Source organism: Magnolia sinica, chromosome 1 (genome assembly GCF_029962835.1).
Source record: "Magnolia sinica isolate HGM2019 chromosome 1, MsV1, whole genome shotgun sequence".
NCBI lineage: Eukaryota > Viridiplantae > Streptophyta > Magnoliopsida > Magnoliales > Magnoliaceae > Magnolia > Magnolia sinica.
Window position 1 is genome coordinate 35,599,370 of NC_080573.1, and position 13,399 is coordinate 35,612,768.

The 13,399-nt window shown below is 41.0% G+C and overlaps 1 long non-coding RNA gene across 2 annotated transcripts in view; it reads left to right on the top strand.

Annotated features, from left to right (window-relative positions):
• Nucleotides 1-3,703: 3,703 nt before the first annotated feature.
• LOC131245618 (uncharacterized) overlaps nucleotides 3,704-13,399 on the top strand; it is a 52,970-nt gene continuing 43,274 nt past the window's right edge. The window contains exons 1-4 of one of the 2 annotated variants that reach the window (XR_009170926.1): nucleotides 3,704-3,849; nucleotides 4,592-4,642; nucleotides 4,735-4,889; nucleotides 6,063-6,170. This is a non-coding gene — a long non-coding RNA (uncharacterized LOC131245618). Of the gene's footprint in view, nucleotides 3,850-4,591; nucleotides 4,643-4,734; nucleotides 4,890-6,062; nucleotides 6,348-13,399 lie in introns of those variants that run through there. The other variant, XR_009170922.1, reaches the window with a different exon arrangement.

Sequence of the window (13,399 nt, forward strand, 5' to 3'; positions counted from 1 at the left end):
CTACATCATGGGCGGATAAGGCCACACCCCCTTCCAACTAACCATGGCACAATGAGAGACACTTCCTACTGGTATTCGGCACTCGGGCACTCATGTATCCACTCGGTCTCGATGTTGGATCATACTCTTAGTACCATAAGGGTTTTGGGACTTTCACCTAGGGACATCCATCATGGCCTAGTACTAGAAATAAGTATTTCTGGTATCCAATTCTGTCATCCACGTTATGCCTGTGGAGGCCACAACCCTTATGTCACTAAGGCATCTAGTGATCATATTACACAATACAAGATGCATGAGTCATACTATCCAGTCATGCATCAATCCTATGCATACCTCGTGCACTCATGTGGGGCATCTCCATCTATCAATGAGTCTCATAAATAATCAACCCAATGCCTTATGCTGTGATCAATCACTCACTACTAAAAAAAGGGAAAAAGGTTACAAACCATGTTAGTTTTTTGTTACGAATTTAAACCGTAGCTACATTTACTATGGATTTAATTCTTAACTAAAAAATGTGCCACACCATTAATACGTAACGGTGGTGTAAGGGGCTCCATAGGGCCTAAAAATATATGTGTTCTATCTAAGCTATCCATCTATTTTGAAATATTATTATAGGGCATGAAACCAAAAATTAGCTTGATTAAAGGATAAAGTGGACCGCGCGGTAGGAAACATGGAGATTAAATCACATGTACTTCCTATGGTGTGGTCCACTTGGGCCTTCAATATACTTTATTTTATGGATTATGTACTAAAATGTTTTAATAAAATTAATGGATGGAATGGATTAAGCAAATACATCATGGTGGGCCGCACAGAGTCCCTGAGGGGACCATCCATGGCCTTATGCCTAAAATTGGGCGCGCGTTAAAAACAGAGTCGTGCCCAAATCTCCCCGCATTTCTCTCTCTCACTCTCTACATTCCTTATTCTCTCATCTTCCTTTCTCTTTCTCTCTGTTCCCCAATCCCCTCTCTCTCTTCGTTACCACCGTTAGCACCCTCGTCGTCTCCCTCTCCCTCTCTCGAGCTCCCACACCCTCACACCTCCTTCAACAACATCGGATCTTCAGCAGCATTGCCTTCACCAGTTCTCCCTCAACTTCACTCCCCCTAACATTGAGGCTTCTTCCTCTTCAAAAGTTCACTCTCCCTTACATTTATGAGGTTTTGTTGATTTCCTTATTATTGTGACTTGAATTTGAGATTAAATGTTTTATTATTATTATTATGTAAAAGCTCTGTACAAGCAATGAATGCATGTTTGGATGAGTTAGATCCATAGGACCATATCTCATTCTAAGTGATGCAATTGATAGGCAGTTGGATCTTGGTAAGACAGGGTTGGATCACCATACCAGGGGCCTAATTTGTAGAATCCCCCATCAGGAGTAGGGAACATAAGATCAACGGTCTGGATCACCATACCGGGGGCCTAATTTGTAGAAATGGGTTGATTGAAGCATAAGCATAGAAATCAAGCCCAAGCCTTTCCAATAGTGGGCCATGCCAAAATCTTGATGGGTCAACTGTCCCCACTCGTTTTATAACTCGTGTCTATGCCCATCAAGGTTTTAAGACTGGGTTGAGTGTCTTTGTGTGCATTCTTTTATTTGGGGCTGACCTTAACTCATGCTCCTAACCAGCATTGCTTAGTCAGTGAATGTGGATGGTCCATCTGGTGGGATCTACAACTTGCTTCTCTTCTCAGTAAAGGATGAGAAGGAGCTATTACTGCTGATGTCTGGATGGGAAAAAGGTGGCAGCACTAGAATCATAGTCGTTCAATGTTGTAGCTGACTACTCCTCAGCATAGATGTATTTAGAGTTGAGCTGACCCTTTTGAATTTTTTTTTAAAATGCTATATCTCTCTCATGATTTGTTATCTTTATTCTTTTCTGTGATCTGGACCATTGGTATGATGGGCCACGTGCTGCATTGCTTGATTCATGACAAATGTGATGGGATTTTCGATGCGATGCAGATGTTCAGATCTATAAAGATGGAGAGATTTCATGATGTGGTCTCCCTTCATATAGGATCTTGATCACATGGTTGTGTAAAAAGGGGAAGCTGGATGAAGCATACATGGTGTTCGATGAAATGCTCAGGAGAGGGATAAGTGCTAATAATGCAACATTAGCTGCTTTGGTTTATGTAGGGGATAAGAGAGCCTAATGTGGGTGTTTACCATGGGTTGATTAAGGGTTTGTTGAAGCTTAGGAATGTAAAGGAAGACACCTAAGTGTTCAGAATAGTACTTGTTTAACCTATGTTACTCTATCCATGTCGTGTCTAATAGGTTTTGGCTCTTTCATGAATTTAGTTTTTTGCTGCTACACTAGTATATCTTGTCCTAATTTTATTATTGTTCAATTTCTATAGGTTAAGACTCAACAACATGGGACTGAAAAGTTATAAAGCATTAAAAAAATACTGGTTTGTGAGTGGTGCTCTATTTAATCTAGAAGTTGTCCACATTTAGGGACTGTTTGGTAGATGCCTAAATTGAGTTCATCTCATATTCATCAATCTTTATCATGTATCAGAGATCATATTTCAGGATTAAAAAGAATCTTAATAACCAACCTTCATCATCTCTAATACATATTATGAGTAACTAAAATGAGATGAATTCATTTTTAAGTGTTTAACAAACAACCCTGAATATAACGCATGAAAATGTTTCCTTGTTATTGTTTCTATACTTTTTTTTTTCTGATTGTTGAATCTTAAAATTTGTTATATTGAAGCATGTTTTTGACTTTTGTTTTTTTAATGTGGTGAGTTGCAGAGTATTTGGGACCAGAGTTTGCATCTAATTGCTGACAATTATCAAGAGTTGGAAGTGTTCAATTTGATGAGGTGTGCATACTCATTAAAAGGTTCCAATTTCATATAATGTATGAGTGTTGAATTTTTGAATTTCTGCCTACCCCAAATAATTGGGATAGGCCTTGATGGAAATGTTAAGAATTCTGAATTTCTTCTTGTAAACCAGTGTGGACTACTCTCATTCAATGCATTTTGATTATCATGTATACCAAATGCAACAATATTTTTCCTCCTTTCTTACCATGAAATTCCGTCATGATCTTTTCTCATTTCATCTGAATCATAAGTAGAGACATCTAGTAAATTTTGTCAACAGTTACATGCATGGCTTTAGCATTTTTTATTTTTTATTTTAGCAATGTTTTCTGACCTTGTGTACTTGGAGCTCTATTGAATCTCTGATTCTCTAGCCAATCGTGAGTGCAATATCATGGCAGTTCAACAGGTGGGTCTAACTGGCCATTGAGTGGGGTAATATAGGACATTTGCATGTAAAATGTTATTCAACTCTTTTAACAATCTAAGAAAAGTTCTTGGGTGTCCTAGGTAGCTGGAAATGCTAAGATTTTAAAGCTCTGCAATATGCTGGAAGATCAAGCCCATCGAAAAGAAGAACTTGAAGAAGAAATTGCAGTACTGAAAAATTAGTTGTTGCAATTGAGCATTGAAGTTGATGAGGTTTGTTGTCTATGTCATTTAGTTAGTATTGATATTTATTGGTTTGTATAATTGATTATCACACTTGCATCATTATGTCCACTTGTAAATTTCAATCATCTAGCTTAATTAGTTCTGTCCTGCTTGGTTACACAACATTTTCATTCATAATTCACTTTCACTATCTGTCTCTATTTTCTTCATGGTGCACAAGGCCCAGTATCTGTTGCAGAGGAAATTGTTGAAGTCAACTAGTTGCTTCAAAATGAAATCCATTTAAGAGAGGCTGTTGAAGAGGAGGCCAACAATCTTAAAAGCCAACTAGTGCAGTTGAAAAAATCAGAGGTATGGTTACTCATCAATGAATGTGTAGCTTCTTTCTCATCATGCATGGCTCTAGTATTCATAAGACTGGTTTGTCTAATATCACAAGTGGAGGCCATCCCTTTAGTGGAAGACCACTAACACCTTAGTTCAATCCTAAATAGAAGATGAAAAAAATTAATTTAAGTTTAGGATTCATTCTCAACGATTGAGCATTTGTGCATATACATACGATGTCTTGTGCTCACATGTGCTAAGTCTAAGTCATTAAGTGGTGCTGCCCACAATAACATGCTGATGAAAAAAAAAAACAAAGAAACCCATGTGCTTTTTTATTTTATTTTCCTTTTTCCTGCAAGGGTGTTTGAAGGTTTGAAAACCAAATAAATTTGGTGTAATTCCTGACCCTAGGTGTAATTTTTCTATTGTTTGTTCACTATAAGTGGTCCACTAGATGGATGATCTAGATGCACCAATTGCTCTCTTTGACTAGACTATAGGGTTTCATCATTGTCGTGCTTTTATGTACAACTATTCTATTTTTTGGACCTGACAGAATCAATTGTCATGGCTTATTATGTCATTGGCTTTTATCCGAATGTTGGAAGCTGAAACCTCTAGATCATGTAACAACATATTTCAAGGTCATGTTCAATTGGCTGTCTTTCATTGGGACCTGGAAATAACTACAAAATCATTTTTTGCAAAATGGACTCTTGTGTCTTATGTCAATTAATTTCATGGCGTTTTGTTTGTAATCTAGAGGATTATTTCTCAAGAAGACAGAAGATGGTGATAAATCTCAAATATATAGGTCTGTAGCCAAAAAAATTAGTTTCTTTCTCTTGGGACATTTAACAAAAATTATGATAAGTGAGCTGATTTAATTTTGTGATGGTTTTGCAGATCCAACATATATGATCTGGGCTATTCCAATCAATGCATCAAATAATGTATGTTGCACAGTCCTTGCTCAGATTGTTGTTCATGGTGCAATGGCTGCATACACAGGCTTCACTGTGGGACTTGTTAATGGCAAACATACTTATATACCTTTCCATGTAAGTTCCATTAACACAGTTGTTTCCATTTCAAGTTTTGATCAGTGAACAACATGGATTGAAATATCCATAATGTATTAGCCGATATAGCTATATTGGCTCAATATGATATGCAATATAGGTTCATATAGGTCCTAGTTAAAAACTGGGTTGTATCAGGTTGTATTGGCTGCACAGGCATATTTGCATTGTTATAGGCCGATACAGCTATACAGGCCCAACTTTGAATTTTCTTTTCCAAAGTTTCTCTCATTTTTCTTCTTATTTTTTCATTTCAACCATAGAGGAAGCTTAGAAAGTCATTGTAGATTTAGGCTTATTTTGAGGGTCAAAACAAAATATTTGAGTGGGATTCGAAGAATCCAAGTAAAATGAACCTTTCTGGGAAAAAAAAAAAGTTAGATAAAAGATTAACCATCTTTTTTGTGGATTTTTTTTTTTAAAAAAAATTAAATTGTATTTTAGTGTAATAGGACCTAATTTACCAAAGCATGCTTGATTTGTGTTCAATTAAGGCTCATTTGGTTGACTTTCAATAGGTCAACCCAACTATTCTTACCACAGATAAACATTTTGCATGAAACAAAGAATACTTCGTTTTCATAAGATTGTATTCTTCATTTGTCAATTTCTTTTATTTCCAACTAGATGCATTTCAATATGAAAGGAAAAAAGACACTGCCCAAGTCTTCATTGATAAATTACCTAGACACCCATTATGCTAGCTAAAATGTTTTGAGACCGTTATAATTTCGCATCTCACATGACAAATATATTTGATATTTGTACAATATAGTGGTGTTATCCTGGCATTTTTGGTAAATGACATGTATACCCAATGATAACTTGATATTTTCAAAATATCTCTATAGCCCTAATAATATTATGATAATATACTGAAACCCTTCCCTATATCATGAGAATATCGAGATACTTGAATTCTGTCCTTTTTCTTAATGTCATTTACTTGTCTAATTCTAATTTCTTCATCTCATATTTACCTAAAAAGCCCCTAATTTGAATCTCCCCATAAAATTTTGGAGAATGATCTGTTAATATGCTGAATGAGTCTTTGGATTTATCACATATCTGGCATCTTTAATTCCTCATGTCGAGCATAATCAGGTTTAATGGGTTTGAATTGGCTGCTCAACTTTTTTTTTCTTCTTGTAGGACTTTGGGATATGTATGATCCCTAAGGTTACTCTCTCTGGTTTCGTGAATATAAATACAACGATGATAATGGCAATGGTTTATATCTTGGGGTGCCACTGATGTTGGGTAGGTTGTTCTCCCCTTAGTTTTGTAATTCATAGTAGTGGTGTTTTTTTTTGGTGATTTGACTTCTATTTCTCTATATTATGGATTGTGTTTCTCCCGTGTTAAGAAAACCATTTCTATTGATATATGCCAGCTGCTATCCCAATTTTAATATCGAATGCTGATATGTTAATCTCATTATAAGCGTGAGCTTTTGGTACTCTTTACATAAAAGCATTGTTGTGAGTTCTTTGTTCTGATTGTTTCTTTTATCGTTAAATCTGAAATTTTTAGATGAATTGATATATCAGGGCATGCACTAGCAATCGTAAGCCATTATTATTATTATAAAATAGAAACTAGCTACGGCTAATAGCCGTAGCCTTAGATCTAAACACTGTAGCCATTTTTCACTTCGACCAATAGCTACGGATATAGTCATACTTTTAACTACAATCATTTTCCATAGCTGTATGTAGATTTCGTTGCAGAAAGTATAGCTACAGATGTAATTCATAGCTATTAGTGTCTATGGCTACGAATTAAATTTATAGCCATACCTTTTTGACCTATGGTTACTGCACCTACGACTGCAGTCGTGCTATGGATGATAACCTATGCCATAGGTCTTTAGCTACGGTTTTTATCCATACCCTTTTCCCCCTTTTTAGTAGTACTCCTCATAACAAGCATACAAATGATGCATATGGGCATGTATCATGATGTTATGCTAGCACGTACTCAGAATGTCCTACTAGCTTAACTAAACTAGCACATTAATCGTCCCAAATACATGACGGGGTCCACAGAAGGATCGTGGATATTGACCAAAATATCAAGATCATTCCTCAATAGTGGATATACCAAATCTGATATCATAGATCCTTCCATCTACGGTGATGATGAACTCTCCTCATATCAAGGATGGGCCTAGATGGCCTACTCATATAAAAAATGGGCCTAAGAAAGAGGAGTGGGCTTCCTCCCTCGCTCCATCACGTAGTAAACTAGGCTTCTTATGAGGCCCAATAAGCATGAGATGGGCTTTATGGCTTGGAAAAATCTACAAGATATGGTGGAAGAACCATCAATAATGGGGGTCCAACAGTTTAGGTTAGCCCACTAAGGGAAGATGAGAATGGGCCTAACAATTATGGGGGCCCAATGTTTTGGGATAACCCAATAAGGGAAGGATAGTAATGGGCCTAACAATGGGCTCTAGGGAAGTTTACAACGTGGACATTTAACCACCATTGCTCCCAAGGTGCAGCCTACTATAGAGACTATCTCACAATGGGGCCCATGGCCCTTAAACTAGCTAGAAAATGAATGGCAGCATAAATGTTAACACATACATCATGGTAGGCCTTACACATCACAATTGGACCTCACACAAGGGCCTCATATACACCATAATGGGCCTCATCCTATGGGCCTCGTATTCATCACAATGGGCCTCATCACATGGGCCTCACATACATCACAATGGGCCTCATATACATCACAATAGGCCTCACACAAGGGCCTCACATACATCACATTAGGCCTCATCAGATGGGCCTAACATATATCACAAATGGCCTCATAAAATAGCCCATAATCTAGGCACAATGGGTGGATAATGTATGTTACACATACATCATAATGGGCTTTATAAGTCAGCCCATGATCCAGTAAAATGGATGGGTAGCGTGTATAACATATACATCAAGATGAGCCTCACAAGTCAGCCCTATTGTCTAGAAAAACAAATGGTAGTGTGCTTACAACACACACATTAAGGTGGGCCTCATGCATCATAAAATGGGCCCCACCAGTTGGACAGGAAGGATATAAAACACATATAATAGGGTGGGCCTGCTACTGGACAATCAGTCCAGCAACGTCCCATCCTGCTGGCATCCACACATGGGGATTGCCTAGATAAAAGCATATATCACAGTGGGTCCCACTAGATGTGGGCCACCAGGTAGTGGGCCAACTACTGGGCCCCTATAAACATCATAGAGGGGTCCAGAAGGTTTTTAACGGTGGGTGTTTAGCCCCTGCTATCTAGCAGAATTCGGCTGTTGTTGGACGGTGTAAATGGAACACATACCCCAAGGTGGATCTGGGTGAAACACATACATTACGTGGGCCCCATAGCCGCTGGACGACATGGGTGTAACACATACATCACGTGAGGTCCCACCGTCCTACCTACCTGGACAAGGTGGACAAGACACATCACGTGGGTCCCACGTCCAGGGTCTGGACCATGTGGACACCACACATACATCAATGGTGGGGGCACGTGCTGGATACAATACATACATCAGGTGGATCCCCACAGTTCATTGCTAGATGATGGTGGATCCCATACATTCATCAAGTGTGTCCACTTGTACATGGCCCACCAGGGTTTGGATCAAGGTGATATCTGTTTCCTCCCTTCGCCTAGGCCTGCGCTAGACGGACAGGCTGGTGGGCCTGCCTGCTGGACGTTAGCAAGGTGGGCCTCCCAAGTGGACGGCGTGGATATAAAATGCATACATCACGGTAGGGTCCACTAGGGTGGGCCACACAACCTTAAAATGAAGCCGATATTTGTGTTTTCCTCTCTGTTTGTACCTGTTTGGCTGATAGGCCATGCAGGCCCAAAATAGGTTGAAATGTTGGGCTAGCTAGATGGTCCCACTGGTTGGATGGTCTGGATTATTAAACACATCTGATGGGCTCCACGCCATCACAAGAGAGAGAGAGAGAGAGAGAGAGAGAGAGAGATGGCGTGATGGATGGGCTCCGCCATTATAAGCCCCTCTGACTACACAATACATACACCATGCAATTATCAAGATGGGTCCCATGATTGGGTGGGCCCTTGAATCAGTAAATCAAGGTGGGGATGCCATCCCCACCATAAATCAAGGGTATACATGATGGATATTAAAGAAACATCATGATGGGGTCCATGGAGACTGGGCTCTTCATGGTACATGCATGCAAGTGTGGTGCACCATTGACCACACTTAGGGACCAAGATGGGATCTCCACTATTGATTAGTGGGTTCCACTTGTCTCATGCACAAAAATAAATAAATCTAGCCTAAGGAAAAACCCACCTTTCCTTCTTCTTCTTCCCTAGTGCTCTAAAGCTCCAATGGGGCTCCTTCAATGGTTGAGATGGGTTTTAGATGGTCAGATTAGGAGGGATTAAGGGTGGAAAAGTGGTTGGATTTTGGGGGGAATTTTTCTCTCCAAGGTAGGATGTTTAAGCTCTATCTTGCTAAGAAATGAGGAAGAAAGGGAGGGAGAGAGAGATGTAGGGAGGAAATGATTAGTTTGTAAGAGCATCATTACTTGTGTAAGGGAGCATGGCATGCTTGAAATAATTATGTGTAAGAGGCAGGGGGTAGGGTGATGTCATCCTAGCCTAGGGAGGCTAGGGTGATGTCACCGTCATGATTACTCTTGGAGAATCTACTATTATTTGGAATCTTATGGCCTAGCAACACGTAGTCTGTGGCCAAGATTATGCACGGGCCACATCTCCTAGTACAGGCGTTGCATTGGTGCATGAGACGCGACGTTGGAACCGCGATGATGGCGTGGTCACAATGGCATAGGTCTTAGGTTGACTCGACTCGGGTTTATATGATGGAACTTAAGGTCACGTGTAAACGATGACTATAGGTAGCAGTTTGTTGAAATTCGACAGGAAGGATCACGAGATCCTATGGAACAGAATGATACTAGGACACAAGCCTTACAAGACCGAAAGGGGAAGGCCTCCTTTGGTAGCTCCTAAAAGCAGCATTGACTGCAGCAGAGGCGCGCGGCCCGCCCAACTTTTTGAGCACCAGTACAACCTCCAGCACCACCACCAGGATAGTTCTTAGGTGCTTGCTTTAGATGCGATGCAACAGGGCATCGTAGGCATGAGTGTCCATCCACAGCAGCAGTAACAGCAGCACCTTCCGCTGAGGCCCCAGCAGTAGCCACAATAGCCAGCGAGACCTCCCCCACAACAACAGAGGCAGTAGTTTATACCACCATAGCAGTAGTAGTAGTGATGATCGCAGAGGGAACATGCACCTCCCCATCAGGCTCAGGGTAGATTTTATGAAGCCCAGAAGGACCCTCAGTCATCAGGAGGGGTCGTCGAGGGTACACTCCGTGTTTCCTCATACATAGCTAATGTATTATTTGATTTTAGTGCATCACATTCCTTTGTAGCCGAGGATTTCTTCCAATTGACCGATTTGACATTGGAGTCTGCTCGTGAGGGTTTGTCAGTATCGACGCAAAGAAGACTGTAGTGTTGGGCCAATTTTGCTCGTCTTGCCCCTTTTTGGTATGGGAGACCTTTTTGCCTACCAATCTGATTGTTCTGCCGATGTCCAAGTTTGATATCATCCTGGGCATGGATTGGCTCACCAATTATCGTGCCATATTGGACTACTCCGTGAGGACAATCACATTTTATATACCTAGCAGGCCGCAGTTCCAGTTCATAGTTGAGCCCAAAAGAGAGCAGCTTTCTTGCCTCATGTCTTGTGACGTAGAGGAGACATTCGCCTTATGTATTGACCAGCTACCGGTCGTCTATGGTTTTTCCGATGTGTTTTCAAAGATTTTGGGGTTACCACCTCACCGACACACTGAGTTTCAGATCGATCTTATGCCCGGTATCACTCCTATTTCAAAGGCCCCATATTGTATGACACCATTGGAGTTGCGCAAGCTGCAGAAGCAGTTAGATGAACTACATGAGTTGGGATTTATTGATCTAAGCAGTTCATCGTAGGGAGCGCTAGTACTCTTTGTGAAGAAGAAGGATGGCTCGTTGAGGCTTTACGTAGATTACCGCGAGCTCAATAAGGTCACGCTTAAGAACAAGTACCCGCTTCCGAGGATTGATGATTTATTTGATTAGCTACAAGAGGTAAGGTTCTTTTTAAAGATAGACATGTGGTCCAGTTATCTTCAGGTTTGTGTCTGAGAGGAGGATATCCCGAAGACAGCATTCAGGACGCGCTATGGTCATTTTGAGTTTCAGGTCATTTCCTTTGGACTGACCAATGCACCCACAATGTTTATGTAGTTGATGAATAATGTCTACCATCTGTATCTTGATTAATTTGTTGTGGTATTCATCAATGACATCCTGATATATTCACCCGTGAGGAGCATAAGCAGTATATAGAGATTACCCTACAGACCCTTCATGCACATCAACTTTATGTGAAATTGGAGAAGTAAGAGTTCTAGCAGGAAGATAAGTTCCTCAGTCATGTGGTGACGAGGTAGGGCATCACAGTGGACCCTTCGAAGATTGATGACGTACGTTATTGGGGCCAGCCCACGAACTCATCCGAGATCCACAGTTTCCTTGGTTTAGTGGGCTACTACTGATGTTTCATTGAGCGATTCTCCCTTATTACAGCCCCATTGACCAAGTTGACCCGGAAAGGTTCTAAGTTATTTTGGAGTGACGCATGTGAGTGAGCATTCATAAAGCTAAAGGACCGTCTTACGTCCACACCACTCCTCACTCTTCCCTCAGAGAGTGAAGGATTCATGGTTTTTATCGATGCTTCGCATATTCACTTGGGTGTTGTCCTGATGCAACAAAAGAAGCCCGTGGCCTTCACATCTCGATAGCTCAAGGTCCATGAGCAAAACTACCCCACGCATGATCTAGAGTTGGCTGCAGTTGTCTTCGCACTGAAGGTGTGGAGGCATTATCTTTATGGGGTTACGAGCTCTTCTCTGACCATAAGAACTTGAAGTATCTCTTCTCATAGTCAGTGTTGAGCATAAGGCAGAGATACTAGATGAAGCTCCTGAAGGACTACAATTTTGATTTTCAATACCACCTTGGTAAGGCGAACGTGGTGGTGGATACCCTTAACTGTCATCCACGGGACTGAGTGGTGATATGATGGTCCAGGAGTGGAGGATGCTCGAGGATGTACCTGAGTACGACTTCAAGTTTGATTTACAGTCTACCATCATTTAATTATCGAGCTTGTCGATCCAACCCTCTCTTATCATGAGGGTAATCGAGGCTCAGCATATAGATCTATCGTTACAGGATTGCTAAGCAAAGGCCACATCTAAGGAGCAGTCGGATTGGTAGGTTGGGTCCGATGGTGACTTCGTTTCAAAGGCTGATTATGTGTCTTGTGCATTCCACAGTTGCATAGAGATTTGATGATCGGGGCACATCAATGGAGGTTTACTATCCACCCCAGCTCCACGAAGATGTATCACGACATGAGGAGGTAGTATTTTTAGGCAGGGATGAAGCGCTAGATTACTAATTTTGTGGCCGAGTGTGACGCATGCCAGCATGCTAAGGCTAATCATTAGAGACCCCTAGGTCCCTTGCAGCCATTGAGCGTCCCATTGTGGAAGTGGGAGCATGTATCCATAAATTTTATCTTGGGTTTGCTGAGAACTCAGCGCGGTTATGATGCCATCTGGGTTGTCATCAATCGTTTGAAGAAGTCGACACACTTTCTTCTGATTCGTATGACCTAGCCTTTGGATCATCTTACTAGGTTGTTTATTGATGAGATTGTGAGACTGCACGGTGTTCCAGTTTCGATCATTTTTAACTGAAATCTAAGGTTCCAGATTGAGGAGCTTTCAAAAGGCGATGGGGTCTACCGTATAGTTTAGCATCAAGTATCATCCATGGACCGATGGGCAGACTGAGAGGGTCAACTAGATCCTTAACGATATGCTTCGGGCTTACGTGATAGCTAGCGTCATCCCTTGAAGTTTACTGTTGGGGACCATGTGTATCTCAAGGTCTCACCCATGAATGGTGTGGTTCGTTTTAGAGTGAATGGTAAGCTTGCCTTGAGATTTATTGGACCTTTTGAGAACACTGGGTGCATTGGCATCGTGGCCTATTGACTTCCCTTGTCACCTCAGTTGTCTAGCGTCTACAACAATTTTCATGTTTCCATGTTGTGGAAATGTGGGTCAGACATCATCCCTGTGATAGATTGACAACCTTTAGAGGTTCATGAGGACGCTTCTTATATTGAGCAACCAGTTCGTATCCTTAATCGGAAGGAGCAGGTCCTCCGGATCAAGGTCATTCCCTTATGAAGGTTCAATGGGGTCATCATACTGAAGATGAGGCATCTTGGGAGCGAGAGGGTAAGATTCGCGAACGCTATCCTCATCTCTTCAATGTTTAATTCTATTTTGTATTGGGTCTCTGATTATATATGATGCTATGATTTCTCTTCCCT